At 33.4% G+C, this 19153-nt stretch overlaps 1 protein-coding gene and 1 long non-coding RNA gene across 2 annotated transcripts in view; one reads left to right on the top strand and one right to left on the bottom strand.

Annotated features, from left to right (window-relative positions):
* Positions 1-19153, bottom strand: part of LOC136037762 (glucose-6-phosphate isomerase-like) — a 130258-nt gene that overhangs the window by 106882 nt on the left and 4223 nt on the right. The gene's annotated exons all lie outside the window — the stretch shown is intronic.
* The window catches only part of LOC136037766 (uncharacterized), a 41318-nt gene continuing 29094 nt past the window's right edge, over positions 6930-19153 (top strand). The window contains exon 1 of the long non-coding RNA XR_010620035.1: positions 6930-7365. This is a non-coding gene — a long non-coding RNA (uncharacterized LOC136037766). The remainder of the gene's footprint in view (positions 7366-19153) is intronic.

The raw sequence follows: 19153 nt of genomic DNA, 5'->3' as shown, positions 1-19153 counted from the left end.
TAAAACAGATAAACATACAAAAATGTATGAAAATTTTACATATATTATCTAAATACTATATACATATATTTGTGTTGGCATCTTCTAATTCAAGCATGTTTTTACGTAATTTTCTTGCAATGAAACTTTGTAGCTGAGACTTTAACTCATTTCATGGGTAAATTTAGAATTTAAAGAAGTGCTCAATTTGAAGGATTTCTTAATGCAAGAAATAAAGTGATAAAGGAAATAAGGATAGTACAAACAGTAAATGTATAAAATAATTGAATACATGTATGTTGTTGCAATAAATGTAACAACAAACACTAACGGTTAGTAAAATTAATCAATTATATTAATTATAATTACAATTATTATTACATATAATTACATTATATATATATATATATATATATATATATATATATATATATATATATATATATATATATATATATATATATATATATATATATATATATATATACACTACATATATATTATTTCTATATAATTTAGATTTATTATTTTATATATTATATATAATATATATAATTATTAATAATAAAAATATATTAATTAATAATTATAGTTTAAATTAACAATAAATCTATGATCCACTCTTGAAAACATACTGTGTCAAGTAAAAATCATCTAAAAGCACAAATAAGTAAACATTATGACACGTTTGTGCCGCGAGAACTTTGAGGTTTTAAACAACGAGAAATTATTCTGTTTGGGAGGGCGAGCTGTTTCAGGAGTCGTTTTAAAGAATTAGGACAAAAAATCGAACTTATCAACGAGACACTGTGACAACGTGCGACATACGTGGGTGCCGCATATTAAATCACTCATATGCTTGTTCTCATAATTATTTTCTTAACGAATAAATTCTTGATTTAGGTGAACAGCACAATCATATCATCTTATTTGATGATCAATTTGTAAATAGATCAATTTGAATAATATACAAATTTATTGACAAGAACTCAGAAACTAATTACCATAATAGCACAAGAGATATAAATAATGTAAAGTATATGGGAAAATGAGGGGAAAAAATTAAAATCATGATATCCTTTGTGAGTGCGAAACAATAATGTAAAGTGTGAGTGTGAGTAGCTAATAGCTTTTTTGGAGTACCATTAAATATAAAAATTGAAATTTTCTCATTGAAGCAAGGTCCTTTTTATCAAACAGTTCATGGTACCAAACTGTAAGGAGCAACCTGGCTCAATAGTAACCGAAACACTAAAAAATACAATTTTGATACCAGGGTGCATCAAACGAATTCGATTTTTATGCTGACTTCAAGTATACAAGTTTCATCAAGTCTAGTCTTACTCATCAACAGTTACGAGCCTGAAAATTATTTTCGAGAAAAGGGAGAAACATCCCCTAAAAGTCGTACAATCTTATTGAAAGTCACACCATCAGATTCAGCGCATCAGAAAATCTTATTCTAGAGGTTTCAAGCTCCTATCTACAAAAATGTGGAATTTTGTATTTTCTGTCAGAAGAAAGATCACGGATGCGAGTTTATTTGTTTTTTCTTTGTTTTTATTTTCTTCATAGAGGTGATTGTACCAACCCAGTTGTCCTTGAATATCGCAAGAGGGTTCATTCAAACTGAAATTAAAAGTTCTAGTTCCCTCTTCAAGTGACCAAAATATTCGTGGGTGACTAGGCGCCCTCCCACGCTAATTTTTTCCCCAAAGTCACCTGATCAAAATTTTGCGAAAGCCATTTTGTTCAGTAGTCGAAAAATCTAATGAATATGTCTTTAAGGATGACTTAATCCAAAGTTTTGAACTTTGTCCATTGTTAGCATATAATATTGGTTATTGTGAAGTATACAGAAGTTTTCAGGGGATATGTTTTCTGGTGGGGGACTCAGGGAGAGAAGGGTAAGAGGGAGGATCTTTCCATACAGGAATTTTTCATGGGGGAAGGGAATTTTACATGAAGGGAGCCTCGGATCTTCCAGAGCTATTAAAAAAAACCATCAGCAGAAATTAAATAAAACAAGTTTTTTCAATAGAAAGTAAGGACAACATTAAAACATAAGCCGAACAGAAATTATTGCATATATAAAGGGGTTCACTCCCTCGTCAATGCCACGCTCTTTGCGCTGAAGTTTGTTTTAGTACTTTCAAAAGAGCTATTTATTCTAATTATACTCTTTGTGATTCAGGGGTCGTTGTTAAAGAATTGGAACAAAATTTGAACTTTAGCGTAAAGAGCGAGATATTAACGAAGGATGAACCCCCTCATATACATAATAATTTCTGTTCGTTTTAAATTTTAATGTTGCGCCTTACTTTCAGTTAAAAAACTTGTTTTTTTTTTTATTTAATACTTCACAAGGATGGTCAATTGTGAAGGACAGACTTTTTCAGCCCAATTTCACTTCGTCGTAGATTTAAAATTCACTATGTAGGCAGGAGCGGGTCTAAAGCAAAATCTTGGGAGAGGCCCAATGTGACAAGGGCACCAGTGAGGAAACCTTGGGGGGGGGACAATGTTACAAATTTGCCGATAATTGACTGAATTGAAAAATTTATTCTAAAAAAAAAGTGAAAAAAAGAAAACAGGAAAAGAGGGCACCAGAATTTTTAGGGGGAGGGGGGTCATCCCAATCCCTGGGTCTGCCAGTATATGTAGGGGGGTATGTCTCTTTTCTCTGTGTTTTATGGAGAAACGAGAATTTCATGAGTTTTTGGTGTTTTTCTTTTGTTTATCAAAAGCAAATATTTTAGCACGAGTTTTTTGGAGGATGGTAGGCCGTCCATACACAAAGTTATCTTACTCTCTCTCTTCAAAAAGCTCCTAAGCTTTTCAACTTGCTCCCCGAAAAAAAAAGCAAAATAGGTTGCCCTAGTAAACTCCATGGGAAATTAGAACCCTTTTAAAGATACCTTCTAACTGTTTATAATGTTTACGATGAGAAAGACTTGCCTGCCTTAATGCTTCACATATAAATACTGCTCCCCATCTTGATTTTTATAATACCAATTAAATTCAGATAAAAAACAATTTTGATAGATTTGGGTGAGGGCAGAGTGGCAGGCTTATCTTTTACGATTGTAGTAAATTTTTGCGTAAAATTTACAATTTATTAAGACTAAATTGTGTCTAATTTAGTAATTTAGGTAATTCAAATTTCAGATATCAATCACACAGACGGGAACTTAATGGACTTTACTCGAATTAAAATCCCTTTCCGTGATATTTCTGTTATTTTCATTTGAAATTTTGACGACAAATTTGTTTTTTTCTTCTTTGCCAGCGAATTGAGCGATTGATTTATTGTCAAAAAATTTCGTGAAAACGTCTGTAGTATCTTCAGTATAGTCAAGTTTTTGTACCCTGGGTGATGCTCTTTTATATCTATACGTAGACCTACAATAACATTTGCTGGTTTCACAGGCTAACGCCATTCAAAAGCAAGTTAGTACCTTATTCCAGCTCTAAATGAGCACCTGGAGAAATCTGGGAAAGTTAAGCGTGAGGGATGTGGGAAAACACAGAATTGCAGGCCTCATCTCCCATTGAACTTAAGGGCCGAGGGGCCTTGTAATAGAGATCAGTATCACCGGTTTGGACTTTAAGGATCAATTGCCTTATTCGTCACCTTTTTATTTTTACCTAGAAGCTCATTAGTTCTGGTTCTGTACAAAGCCAGCAAACATCACTTGATACCTTTTCTATCTTCTTCAATAATCGGTTATGGGGGTAATTTTATTGTAAGCCCTTAAATGGCTAAAAAAAAGTCCTTAGTAACTAAAAGTTTAGAATGTGTATCTAAAAGAAAAGAAACTGGCTGGTGGAGAAAAGTTACCGCTTGTAGCAGATCCAGAATAGGTAATAAATGTTTACAATAACTTTAATAGTAAAGTGGGTACTTGTATAATAAACACCCTAAAGTCTGTTTTTGGGAAAAGTGGTAGAAGGTGGGATGGCGAAAGAATGATGATATTGGGTTGTGGCCTTTTTGGCGTATCTTACGTAGCGGAACAAAATACAATAAACTAAATAAACCTCTACGAATGGGGGGGGGGCACCATATTCCTCTAATCCTTTGCTCTTGGTGCTAAAATTTGGAAGTGCAATGCTGAAATAAATAGTAAATATGCCAAATACAGACGGTTGATAATAGCAAATGCTTTACCAGCTGTAACAAATATATTTGCAAATAAATTGGTACTTTTATGTTATAGCGCCTATGTTCAGTTCTTTGGTAAATATTTCGATGTTCATATCACAGGATAAGTTCATGTTACTTGGCCTGTTTTATTTATTTATTGTCAAGTCTTTATTTGTTCTAACTAAAGGGTTCTTTTGAGGAAAAAAGGGCGTATTTCAAGGCACCCCTTTTAAAGTGCATTTTAAACTGTTTTTTTGTACACCCGTGAAAAAAAAACCTGCCCTTCCCTAACCAAAACAAAATTACAGGATAAATGACTTACGGAATAAATGAACATACCACTTCACGCTTCTTTTATGTTCTTTAAGAATATAATAGTCAGTTCTCTTACAAATTCAAATTTAAGCCCTTTTTGAGCACTTAAAAAATGACCCAAAATTTCTAGTTTTTGGGTATAGAAAATGCTTAAAACGCTGGTTCTAAACTTACTTTTTGAAAATAAATCCATTTTTAAAGTTAAATAGTCCACGAGGAATGATTTATCATTATTAAGTTCAAGACAAATTAAAAAAAAAAAAAATATTTTTCTATCCGCCATGTTTTGTCTGTCGTCTTTGACATTTTTAACACATTGGTGAAGCGACAGTTGATAAGCGACCTAACAGAATAAGAAGAAAAGATGACAGGTTTGTTTTTAGTTCGTTATCCAACTTAATATTGAGAAATCAGTGTTACAATTCACAATCCATAAATTTACAATTAATAGTATGCTTGAAACAATTGTTATAACCCATTTTTATACCAAAAACATACAGAATGATATTGTTATTTTCAAGGGTCCTAAAAGGGCTTAAAATTGAATTTGCAAGAAAAGCGATTATATTCAGAAGGAGCACAAGAAATGGCATTTACTTATATGTTCACTTTCTTCGTATTTACCAGTTTTTCATCCATTGATCCACTGTAAAACCGGTTTCTTCGTCAGTTTCTTTCAGCTTAGCGTAGAAAAACAGAGACAAGTGACAGAATAGATGGGAAATATATAATGTGGGCTATATATTTGCACATTAGGGTGGGGTGGGATAAAGTATTTGTGCTCTGTGAGTTTAGGAAACAATTCTTACTTCATAATACGCAGAATAATTGTACCTAGCAAACTTTGCGTGTACACCCTCTATAATTCATCCCCCTACCTAATGTGCAAATATTTCGACCCTGTACCCGTAAACTGAATGAACAGTGACGAAATGAAGAAACAGAAAAGCACATGAGAAATTTATCCCAATTCATTTGAGAACGACCTGTTTTTCGTTTGACCTTGGATGGTTGGCCGAAAAAGGCAATCTCCCACAATCTGTCATCCTTTATCTATAAAACTCATCATAGTCATCTCAATTGTCCAATTTAAAATTGGCCTTTCTCTCATTCTAGCCTTAGAAAGCCGAACAGAACTTTATTTTGATCAGATTACTGTTTGAGACAGGATCAGTCAGGGGGGTGTCCTAGGCAATTCGTATAATACCAGTAACATCATTCTTATACTCCGTAGAATGTAATATTTATCTTGCCTGCCACTCTTGTATTTATAATAAAATAATCAATAAGGTTAGCTGTCTTGTAATCATTTGAATAGCATGTTAATTTGTGGGCTATTTTATTACTAAATATAATATTGCTTATGGCTAGATTCATATAGCTAAAAAATTCCATTAGTCTATAAGAGTTACGGCTTTATCTCCTAACACAATATTTGGGGATACTCTGTATCCCCATCTCTACCAATCTTGACATTAAAATCCTCTAATGAACGTCTAAAAAACATAACATTGCTTATAGCATGATTCTTATAGGTAAAAAATTGCATTAGTGTATAAGAGTTACGGCTTTATCTTCTAACACAAAATTTGGGGATACTCTGTATCCCCATCTCTACCAACCTTGACATTAAAATCTCCTAATGAACGTAGCATAACACGGACGGTAAAGTTCATGTACTGAGTTACTTTTCAAGGTTTTTAAAAACAGGCTAGCAGCCCTGATGTGTTTTTTTCTCAAGTGTGTGTTTTTTGATGTGTTTTTTTGTGTTTTTTTATGTGTTTTTTGTGTTTTTTTATGTGTTTTTTGTTTTTTGATGTATTTTTTTTTCTCAAGCGTGTTTTCACTGTAGCTAATCTTATTGTTAACGGGGAATTTTAACATTCCTGACACGGACCAAGATCCGTGAAAGTCCTGCCCAGCGTGAAGAAATATGAAAACTCAACTATTTTTTAAATAATTCCCTATCTTGCAGATTGTTTAGTTACTTGAAGCCCTTCAAAATGAAGTTTTTCCTAATGGAATTTGGATAACTTTTACGTTATCAAATAACCAAACTTATACGTTATCCAAACTTATACGTTATACGTTATCCAATAATAAGTCAATTTGGATACTTATACTTGTTCAGTCGATTCTAGTGTCAAAAGCCTTTTTTTATTATTTTTTTTTTTTTTAATTAAAAAAAAAAAATAATAAGTAAACTTCGAACTCGGAATTACATAAGAATCAATGCTCTGAAATGACGGGATATTGCCACTGAATAAGTTTTAGAGTTATATAAGTGTATTATTAAACAGAACCAAGCTATAAAATGAAAAGTTTTTTAACATACAAATTTTTTTTTGCCAATTCCCCCATATGGCCAAAAAAGTCCGTCGACTAGAAAGTTTCTTCGGGGTGGCCCAAATAAGACTTAAGGGTTAAAATTACTGTATTCTTTTTATTTTACTTAACGCCCAAATTTCTTACCCGTGAACTCTTAATACCCTGCAAAAACCAAAAAACCATATAACTGAAAACAAAAAGCTCTAATGGGTGAAAAAGCGGGAATTTTCCAGGGAGAATAATTTCATGGGGGGACTCCAGGGGAGTCCAGCACTGGTGTAGGTTAATCTGATTAAGCAGAGATAAGTAGTACAAGCAGCGAAAAGCGCTGAACGTAATAAAGAAAATTGAATCCGACACTGATTCGAGGTCAGCACAACTCCCACTCCGCGCTTGATTCGGGGTGCTAAATTATTCCCAGAAGGTTCATTCGAGCGAACCATAAAATGGTAGTACCTTTTTGAGCAGCGTTAGTTATTATAGGTAACGGAAGGAGTCTACAGCTAAATAAATTTCTTTTCTTTTTAGCGATGTACGAGCATAGAATATTTGTGCAAAGGAATTTTATGGGATATCAATTCCTTTGATCGTTGGGGGTTAGTTGTCGTCGTTTCTATTTCCCTTTGGGAATAATAGTTTTATTTTTTGCAATTTTATTTAGTTTACAACTGTTTCTGTATATAAAACCAATTGTCTTTTTTATATGTGTGTATTTGTTCCAAATGGGTAAATAAGTTAAAAACGTGAAAATCTGTGAATCTGTAAAAATCAGAATGATTTGGAACTATGAAAATAGATATGGGCTATAAAAAAGTGAAAAATATGACTGAAAAGTTTTTTAAGTAAATTATGTTTTTTCTGTAGTTTAACTAACGGGAAAGCAGATCGTCCGCGGTTGTAGTGGAAGGGTGCCATAAACAAAGATTTGAGGAAAATGTGAACTTCCTGGGTGGGTTTAAAGAGGGAAGCCTTGAATAGATTGTGATGAAGGAGGAGTGTGCGTAGCTCTTTGGGCGTCAGGTGGCTTGGTGCTGCGGTGAGGTTTTAGTAGTAGTTGTAGTAATTATCCTTCATTTGTTTAAAATGACCTTTTCAGTAGTTGTTTGTTCTGATCGTCGCTTGGTCTTGCAGAGATATCAGCTCATAATAAATTCAATAAATTGGATCGAATGCTTTGATTGGTTGAATTGAAATTGTAAAATTTAACTGAGATGGTTGATTGAAAAATTTATCAAATTGTTTTTTTTTTTATTCCACAAAGAGAGACAAAATTACAACTAGCCCTAGCGTCCAATGTCATAGAATACGTTTTTTTAAGGTCCAAACTCAAGCGAACTCATTAATTTGCATAAGAAAGAATGAAAAGAAATGAAATTAACTTCACGTTAGTTAACGTAAAGTAGTAACATAGCTACGTTTCGTTAATTAATGAAAATCACTATAACATCATTGTTTACCCCACTAGACGAAAATAAACATTTGATTTGCTTAATAGCCAGGCATCCTGTAAATTTTTAGAATCATTATCAAGTGATTTCCTATGTTTACAACAGATGTTTACAACAGATGGTGATTATAGTTTAAAACAGATGGTGCTGATTTAACTTAAAGTCAGGTAAATGACATATTATGATTTCCAAACAGTTCGTGGTAACGAGCTGTAGTAAGGAGTGGCCCGGCTCAATAGTAACTGAAACTCTAAAAAACGGAATTTTTATGACAACACTTATGTCAAAAGAATTGCATTTTAATGCTGGTTCTAAATATATACGTTTTATTAAGTTTAGATTTACCCATCAATAGTTAAGAGCCTGAGAAAATTAGCCTTATTTTAGAAAATAGGAGGATATACCCATTAAAAGTCATAGAATCTTAACAAAAATCACACCATCAGATTCAGCGTATCAGAGAACCCTACAGTAGAAGTTTCAGGTTCCTAGCGAGAGCTCATATGGCACTTGTGACGAGGCAAGAAGAGTTAAGAGCCAGGAGTTCACATGGTATGAGCTCTAACAATATTCTAAGAATCAATAGATTGATTTAAAAGGAAAATCCGAGGCTTAATGCCGGTCAGGATTTAAAATAAGAGCTCTGAGTCACGATGTCCTTCTAAACATCAAAATTTATTAAGATCCGATCACCCACTCGTAAGTTATAAATACCTAATTTTTCTAATTTTTCCTCTCCCTTTAGCCGCCCAGATGGTCGAATCTGGGAAATCGACTTTATCAAGTCAATTTGTTCAACTCCCTGACACGCCTACCAATTTTCATCGTCCTAGCACGTCCAGAAGCACCAAACTTGTCAAATCACTGAACCCCTCCCCCAAACTCCCCCAAAGGGAGTGAATTCGGTACGGTTACGTCAATCATGCATCAAGGACATTTGCTTATTCTATCCACCAAGCTTCAGCCCGATTCCTCCACTCAAAGTGTTTCCCAAGATTTCCCCTTCCAACTCCCCCCAGTGTCAAAAGATATGGTCGGGATTTGAAATAAGAGCTCTGAGTCATGAATTCCTTCTAAATATCAAATTTCCTTAAGATCCGATCACCTATTCGTAAAATAAAAATACCTCAATTTTCACGTTTTCCAAGAATTCCGGTTTCCCCTTCCAACTCCCCCCAATGTCACAGGATCTGGTCGGAATTATCAAATATATCTAAATATAAATCTAAATATAAATTTCATTAAGATCTGGTCCCCCTTTCGTAAGTTACAAATTCTTCTTTTTTCTAAATTACCCCCCCCCCCAACTCCACCAAAGAGAGAAGATCCGGTCGGTTATGTCAGTCACGTATCTTAGACAAGTTTTTAATCTTCCCATCCAGTTTCATCCTGATCTCTCCGCTTTAAGTATTTTCTAAGATTTCCCCCCCCCCAATTATGCTGGATCCGGTTGGGATTTAAAATAAGAGATCTGAGTCACAGGGTCCTTCTTAATATGAAGTTTTATGAAGACCCGATCACTCCTTCGTAAGTTAAAAATACGTCATTTTTCAGAATTAACCCCCCTCCCATTAGAGCGGATCCGTTCCAATTATGTAAATCACGTATCTAAGATTTCTACTTATTTTTCCCACCAAATTTCATCCCGTTCCCTCCAATCTAAGCGTTTTCCATTATTTTAGGTTCCCCCACCCAAATTCCCCCCAATGTCACCAGATCTGGCCGGAATTTAAAATAAGAGCTTTGAGTCACGATATCCTTCTAAATATCAACTTTCATTGAGATCCACTCACCCGTTCGTAATTTAAAAATACCTCATTTTTTCTAATTTTCAGAATTACAGAATTACCCCCCAGATTGTCAAATCGGGAAAACGACTATTTCTAATTTAATCTGGTCCGGTCTCTGATTCGCCTACCAAATTTCATCGTTATAGCTTACCTGGAAGTGCCTAAAGTTGCAAATTCGAGACTGACAGACAGACCGACAGACCGACAGAATTTGCAATTGCTATATGTCACTTGGCTAATACCAAGTGCCATTAAAAAGTGGAATTTTGCATTTTTTGCCACAAGACAGATCACGGATACTGGTTTATTTGTTTTTGCCCCAGAGTCCTCGTGGGATGGGCTGCAAGGTACAAACTTTGACCAGTGTTTACATATAGTAATGATTATTGGGAAGTGAACAGACGCTTTCAGGAGGTTTTTTGGTTGGGGAGAAGGGTTTGAGGGGAGTGGGTTATGCGGGGGGGGGGGGAGATTTCCACGGAGGAATTTGGAAGAAAATTTCCATGAAGGGGGTGCAAGATTTTTTGGCATTTTTAAAAAGAGCAATGGAAAAATAAATGTGACAAAATTTTTTCAACTGAAAGTATGGAGCAGCATTAAAACTTAAAACGAACAGAAATTATTACGCATATGAGGGGTTCACCTCCTCCTAATACCTGGATCTTTACGCCAAAGTAATTCTATTAACTTCAACTATTTATTCTTCGGCCTTTGTGATTCAGGGGTCATTCTTAAGGAATTGGAACAAAATTTAAGCTTTAGTGTAAAGAGCGAGGTACTAATGAAGGGGCGAATTCTCTCATACATGTAATAAAAACATACGAATATAGAATTTTGTTACGTAAGTTAATTCGTAAGTTAAGTACATTTTTACTAATAAAAACGTTTGTAAAAAAATAAAAGTTCTAGTTGCCTTTTCAAACAATCAACAAATTGGAGGGTAACTAGTAAATGAAAAAAAGTAGGGTAAATAAAAAAAAACAAGTTTTTTTAAACTAAAAGTAAGGAGCAATATTAAAACTTAAAATGGACAGAAATTACTCCGTATATGAAGGGGACTGTTCCCTCCTCAACGCCCCGCTCATTACGCTAAAGTTTTTACTGTTTTAAAAAGTAGCTTTGAGAGAAAGAGTAAAATTTTAGAGCTTAATATTCAACCTTTAATCTCTGATATATTATCCAGCTTTAAAAAAAAAACTTTTCCAAAAAAGACAAAATCATTTGCTAGAATATGCAGTTCTATTTCAACACTTTCTCTGGATATAGCTCTAGGCTATATGCTAGGCTATACTGTTTGACTATATGCATATCTTTTATTTGTGTTCATTCGACTTTTATGTTCACTCGCGAATGTGATTCTTTTAAATTTCTGTGTTGTGATATACATACTTGTTATATTTGAGCGAAGTTAATTATATAAAAAAATTTTTAATGTAAAAAATATTAATGATAACTGTATTTTCTTTTTCTCTCTTTTTTTTGTACAAGCGTTATCTTTGAGTTAAAGAGACACACTAGATGGTAACTTAACACTGTTCTATTAATTCTTTCGTAAAGTCTTTCGTATTCTTTCGTGTACGTGCTCCTTAATCTTTTTTTAGGGGGGGGGGGGTAACTTTAACGTAGTTTTGCGTTATATTAATAGTTGGTAATACAAATATTTGAGGGCTTTTTTTCTGCAATATTTTCGACTGTTTTTTTAAACAATTAAAAAATTCAACGTTGGATCGAATCCAACGTTGGATTGAATTTCCAAAGACCAGTGAAAATGAGCCATATAGCACCGTAAAGGCAAAGGTATACTAAAGACAACTGATCTATATCCAGAGATCCTTTAATTATGTAGGTTTAGACGAGATCTACGAAGTCCCTAAGTTTCATCTGGGGGGAGGGGGCTGAAACTTTCACTATAGTGCTAATTGAAGTAATCGGCCGCTACGAGTGGGCTGAAAGTTGCAATTATAAATGATCAAAGAGGGAGAAAGGGTGGAACTTTGAACACAGTAGGGTTGTAAGCCCTTGTATACTTTACGCAGTTACGATTTGATTGGCTTCCAAGATAGCTTGACGCCCCGAGTATTTTTTTAAACATAACTATTTTGGTTAGAATTCCCTAACTTGCCTAAGGCGTGATATATACTTTCAGAACTGTGAGACTGTACTACTTCCAATATGAGAAACTGCAAGTCTAAGACCCAAATAATTTTAGTTCGTAAATGTTCCTGGGAGAGGGGAGGGTGGATTGTACTGTATTTTGGATATTTAATTAAACTGTGTGATTTGTAGTCTTGCTAATGAATGGCTCTTTTAGAGAAGACTCAAACAAACTTACAACAGATTTATTTTCAAAAATGTCTACAAAAAGTAGACGGAACTGATTCTTGTTCTTGTGAAGCAAACACTAAGGTTGATTTTAATTTAATTTGTAGCATTTCAAATCTGTTTCTATCCATCTATGAAAAGGTTCTTGATTTAAGTTCCAAGCAATCTATATTGCTATATCCAGTGATTGTGTTTAAGTAGCGACATCTATAACTCTAATCACGTGATACAAGCAATTAATAGATCATGAGTGGGTGCGGCTCAAATTACCTGAAACAAAAAGAAAATAAAAACCTTGAAACCCGAAAAACTCTAGCAAACGAATTATTGATCTGAGCAGATTGACGTGAAGTCAGGTTACAATTAAAGGGTCCAAAGGCCCGAGCGAGATGAGGCGGACAAAAAAAACCTTTGACGGCGGTGTGGTAGTGGGCTTTTTGGGCACTGAGAGGTATAAACAACTTCGGGGCAAAATACCTCTTTTTGCGACCTTTTCAATTTAGGGGAAAATTGTTGCTAAAACTTCCTTCACTTACAGTTTTTATTTTCTATTTCTTGAAAAAAGACTGTAATTTATCCTCTCTTCTGAACTGAAACGTATATTTAAAACTTTTTTACTTCTATTTGTTTAAAATTTCTATTTGTTTGATTTTAAGAGTTGATTTCAGTTTAACTGTATCCTAGCCTCTTCTCCCACTTATGCCTGGATATAGTCCTAGGACAATAGAAGCTTACTCATCTCGTTGGTTTACATTATTGTGTGTGCCTATTTATCTTTAACTGTGCCAATTTGAAAAATAACACAACAAACTTTGGCATATAGCCTAAAGCCATATCCAAAGAAAGGGTTGGGGGAAGGGGGGGGTGGATGAAGTTAATCTGAAATTTACTTCAAAAAATTTACAATCGAATAAAAATTTTGTAAAGCCAAATTGATAAAATGTTAAAAATCTAAATAAGAATAATGGTTAGTCAAAAAGAAGGAATATTATACGTCGAATCTTAAAATTACAATCAAAAGCAACTCACAGGAAGTGGGAAGAAACATGGCAATAAATTAAATATATCACAGTAAAATTCACAATACCTATTCACAATAACTCATAAATACCTAATATAAATCACAATACTTGTAGAAATCCAAAAAACAAGTGCTTACTGAAAACGCAACAAAAATTAGGAGGAGAAAATAAATAATTGATTGAAAATAATAAATTCATATTAAGGGCCTATTTAGTCTTTCAACTGTCATAAAATCAGTAAATTTTAGTATATAATTTTAGCTAAGTAAGATATTTTTGGTAAAGGTTTAGTATTTTTTTTGCGTTTTTGATTAAAGTAAAGAGCGAATATGAAACCTGAAATAGGATGAAAAAACTGGATGAAAAAACTAATGTAGCCAAAAAATTCGTGGATTTTTAACTTTTTCTGAATGTCACTTTTTCCGATGATGATTGTCTAATGTTACAATGAAAAGATGTAAAGAGCTGCGTAACGAAAATACAGGTACTCGTAGTATACACGTAAAACCCTTACCGGAGGCTTTTTGTGTTTTGATGTTTTAGTTCATTGGGTTTACAGTTTCTTGAACAATTTGAATTTATCAAGATCTCTGTGTGTACATTATATTTTGACTATCCTGTTAGAGTGCATCTATGGAAAAGTGTCGCTACTGTCACTGCTAAAAAAAACGAAACCTCTTGCCTTTTAGTCAATGCATTTTATTTTATTATATTTTGACTATCCTGTTAGAGTGCATCTATGGAAAAGTGTCGCTACTGTCACTGCTAAAAAAAAACGAAACCTCTTGCCTTTTAGTCAATGCATCAGTTAAGATGCAATGTATTCTGAAGTGCTGCTTCAGAAAAGTGCCGCTACTGTCACTGCTAAAAAAAAACGAAACCTCTTGCCTTTTAGTCAATGCATTTTTTAAGATGCAATGTATTCTGAAGTGCTGCTTCAGAAAAGTGCCGGTACTGTCACTGCTACAGACAATTTGAAACCGCTTCACTTCTTAGAAAAGATAAGATATTTATGTACAAAATAATTCTTATCACTAGCCCCGAAGGGTGAATTTGCATTTCTTAGTTAATGTGTTCATAAGTTGTAGTTATTTTCAATTCAAATTTAATTTTAACTCATTAACTAATTCACAAGTTAAGGTGCAATGCATTCTGAAGTGCCGCTACAGAAAAATGCCAGTAGGGTCACTACTACATACATTCCGAAACCTCTTGCCTTCTATAGGATGAGATATTTATGTACAAAGATTCTTATTACTAGCCCCTAAGAGTGAATTTACATTTCTTAGCTAATGTGTTCATAAATTCTAGTTATTTTCGATTCAAAATTTAATTGTAATTCTTAGACTAATTAATAAGTTAAGGTACAATGAAGTGCTGCTGCAGAATAGTGTCGGTACTTTCACTGCTACAGACAATCCGAAACCTCTTACCTCCTTAGTTAATGTGTTAATACTACTAACAATTCACCGCAGTATCAAGCCGCCTGAGGCCAACAAGCTACGCACGCTTCTCCATCCCAATGTATTCAAAGCCTCCCTCTTTACACGCTCCCTGGAAGTTTCCATTCCCTTAAATTTTTCTTTATGACATCCTCCCACCCCAACGTGGACAACCTGCTTTCCGTTTAGCCCTAGACCGTTGGCTGAAAAGGAGAATCTTTGGCAATCTTTAATCCTTCATCCGCAGAACGTGCCTAAGCCATCTCAATCTTTCTTTCACTATAGCCTTAGAAAGTGGGATTGAACCGCAATTTTCGCACAGCCTACTGTTTGAAATGCGGTCAGTCAGCCGAGTACCGAGAACAATTCGTAGGCAATTTCTCTGGAAATATTTACCAAATCTTCATCCGCCTTTCACAACACCCATGCTTCAGAACCATATTTATGCAATGTCATCACGTTATCATCCAATATTCTAATCTTGGTTTACAGACTTATTTTCCTATTCTTCCAAACTTACTACATTGAGGCTATTGAGTCGGCTATTGAGCCGACTCAATATACCCCGGCTATTGAGCCGGGTCGCTCCTTACTATAGTTCGTTACCACGAACTGTTTGATATCGCTCCTTACTTTCAGTTTAAAAAACTTTTTTTTCTTATTTAATTTATGAACCTTTTTGAATTAATTCATGTTTTGACTTTGGCTGCTCTGGACATGAATAATTAAAACGAAATTTGCATATTGATTTTTCTTTGGCTAAATGGCTTTCTCATAGTTTTGATCGAACGATTCTGAGAAAAAGGAAGCGGGGGAGGAGGCCTAGTTACCCTCCAATTTTTTGGTTGCTTAAAAAAGCAATTAGAACTTTTAATTTTTTACGAACGTGTTTATTAGTAAAAATATACGTAACTTACGAATTAACTTGCGTAACGAACTTCTATATTCGTATGTTTTTACTGCGCATAAGAGGGGGATCGCCCCCTCGTCAATACATCACTCTTTATAGCAAAGCTTAAATTGTGTCCCAATCCCTTAAGAATGACCCCTGAATCACAAAGGCCGTAGAATAAATAGTTGAAATTATTAAAAATACTTGAGCGTAAAGAGCGAGGTATTGGGAGGAGGTAACTCCTCGTATGCGTAATAATTTTTGTTCGTTTTAAGTTTTAATGCTGTTCCTTACTTTCAGTTAAAAAAAAAACTTTTTCATATTTATTTTTTCATTTTTTTAATGCTAGAAAATCCTGCGCCCCCTTTAACGTTATAATTTTAGTTCTTACCAGAATGTCAATGGCCCAGATCTTTCCCCAATCGGAAGCGGATTTAGTCAAGAATCCCAACTAATTCCTCGTGAACATCATGTGGAAATCACTGTTGGTTTTGCTGTAGGTTTTGCAATCTATAAAAAAAGTCCTATTTAACATATGAAACATATTATTCAACATATCAAAACACACTGTTCCCATATTTTTTTTTACGGAGAGAAAGATTTACAGACGTCTTCAGGAGGATCTTTCCATGGAGGAATTTGTCATGGGGGAAGAGAGTTTCAATGAAGGGGTACAGGACTTTCTACCATTATTAAAAAAAAACAATGACAAAATAAATATGAACAGTTTTTTCCAACTGAAAGTAAGGAGCAGCATTAAAACTTAAAACGAACAGAAATTTTTACGCACATGAGGGGTTTACCTCCTCGAAATGCCACGCTCCTTACGCTAAAGGATTTTTAGTAATTTCAACTATTTATTCTACGGCCTTTGTGATTCAGGGGTCATTCTTAAGGAATTGGGACAATATTCAAGTTTTAGTGTAAACAGCGAGGTATTGACGAGGAGGTAAGCCCCCTCATATACATAATAAAACATACGAAAATAAAAGTTCGTTACCTTAGTTAATTCGTAAGTTACGTGTATTTTTTACTATGGAAAAGGTTCGTAAGAAATTAAAAGTTCTAGTTGCCTTTTTAAGTAACCAAAAAATCGGAGGGCAACTAGGCCTCCTCCCCCACTCCTTTTTTCTCAAAATCTTCCGATTAAAATTATGGGAAAGTCATTTAGCCAAAAAAATAATATTCAAATTTTGTTTTAATTATTTCTGTGTGGAGAGCCAAAATCAAAACATGCATCATTTCAAAAACGCTCAGAAATTAAATTAAAAAGAAATAAGATTTTTAACTGAAAGTAAGGAGCGACATTAAAACTTAAAACGAACAGAAATTACTCCGTATGTGAAAGGGCCTTTTCCTCCTCAACGTCTCGATCTTTACGCTAAAGTTTGACTTTTTTGACGCTATAGCTTTGAAAGTTTTTTTTTACTGTATTGTATACAGGTTTTTCATTGAAAATACCGATCCAAGAAAAGTGTTCTTAGACATCTGGAGTGGAGAAAATGTCTAGCAAGCAAACTTTTTCTCTAACCGCTTCCCCTCCCCTGCCAAAAAAATAATGGTGCTACTACCCATACCTTTGTCTATAAGTTATTCAAGCTGTAAAGATAAATTAGTTTTTGGCCATTGGAATTAATAAAAATGAAGATTTGTCTTCTAAAATCATAAATTTCAAGCATTGTGTTTGGTAGGGACTTTAATAACGGGGTATGGAGAGTCTATAAAGCCCTAAAAACTGTAATTAAAAAATTTGTATTTCTACAGAAAATATATCACCAGTGTTGATCGTGCAACAAAAAATGTGGCATTGCTAGGAGAGCTTTGCAATGCCTTTCAGTCCATCTTTTTTATGTCTTTTATATAACCTCTTATGTTTATGTATTATTACTTACATAAATTAATTTTTAAATTATTTACAAATAGCAAAGTATAAAACAGATAAACAAACAAAAATGTATGAAAATTTTACATATATTATCTAAATACTATATACATATATTTGTGTTGGCATCTTCTAATTCAAACATGTTTTTACGTAATTTTCTTGCAATGAAACTTTGTAGCTGAGACTTTAACTCATTTCATGGGTAAATTTAGAATTTAAAGAAGTGCTCAATTTGAAGGATTTCTTAATGCAAGAAATATAGTGATAAAGGAAATAAGGATAGTACAAACAGTAAATTTATAAAATAATTGAATACATGTATGTTGTTGCAATAAATGTAACAACAAACACTAACGGTTAGTAAAATTAATCAATGATATTAATTATAATTACAAATCAAATATTATTACATATAATTACATTATATATATATATATATATATATATATATATATATATATATATATATATATATATATATATATATATATATATATATATATATATATATATATATATATATATATATATATACACTACATATATATTATTTCTATATAATTTAGATTTATTATTTTATATATTATATATAATATATATAATTATTAATAATAAAAATATATTAAATAATTAATTATAGTTTAAATAAATCTATGCTCCTCTCTTGAAAACATACTGTGTCAAGTAAAAATCATCTAAAAGCACAAATAAGTAAACATTATGACACGTTTGTGCCGCGAGAACTTTGAGGTTTTAAACAACGAGAAATTATTCTGTTTGGGAGGGCGAGCTGTTTCAGGAGTCGTTTTAAAGAATTAGGACAAAAAATCGAACTTATCAATGAGACACTGTGACAACGTGCGACATATGTGGGTGCCGCATATTAAATCACTCATATGCTTGTTCTCATAATTATTTTCTTAACGAATAAATTCTTGATTTAGGTGAACAGCACAATCATATCATCTTATTTGATGATCAATTTGTAAATAGATCAATTTGACTAATATACAAATTTATTGACAAGAACTCAGAAACTAATTACCATAATAGCACAAGAGATATAAATAATGTAAAGTATATGGGAAAATGAGGGAAAAAAATTAAAATCATGATATCCTTTGTGAGTGCGAAACAATAATGTAAAGTGTGAGTGTGAGTAGCTAATAGCTTTTCTGGAGTACCATTAAGCATAATAAATTGAAATTTTCTCATTGAGGCAAGGTCCTTTTTATCAAACAGTTCGTGGTACCAAACCGTAAGGAGCAACCTGGCTCAATAGTAACCGAAAGTATCAAACGAATTCGATTTTTATGCTGACTTCTAGTATACAAGTTTCATCAAGTCTAGTCTTACTCATCAACAGTTACGAGCCTGAAAATTATTTTCGAGAAAAGGGAGAAACATCCCCCTTTTCGGGAGAAACTCCGAAGTCACGCCATCGGATTCAGCGCATCAGAAAATCTTACTCTAGAGGTTTCAAGCTCCTATCTACAAAAATGTGGAATTTTGTATTTTCTGTCAGAAGAAAGATCACGGATGCGAGTTTATTTGTTTTTTCTTTGTTTTTATTTTCTTCATAG

Source organism: Artemia franciscana, chromosome 17 (genome assembly GCF_032884065.1).
Source record: "Artemia franciscana chromosome 17, ASM3288406v1, whole genome shotgun sequence".
In the NCBI taxonomy this organism is placed as follows: domain Eukaryota; kingdom Metazoa; phylum Arthropoda; class Branchiopoda; order Anostraca; family Artemiidae; genus Artemia; species Artemia franciscana.
Note: the sequence above shows the minus strand (reverse complement) of the source record. Positions and strands in the feature narration are given on the sequence as shown.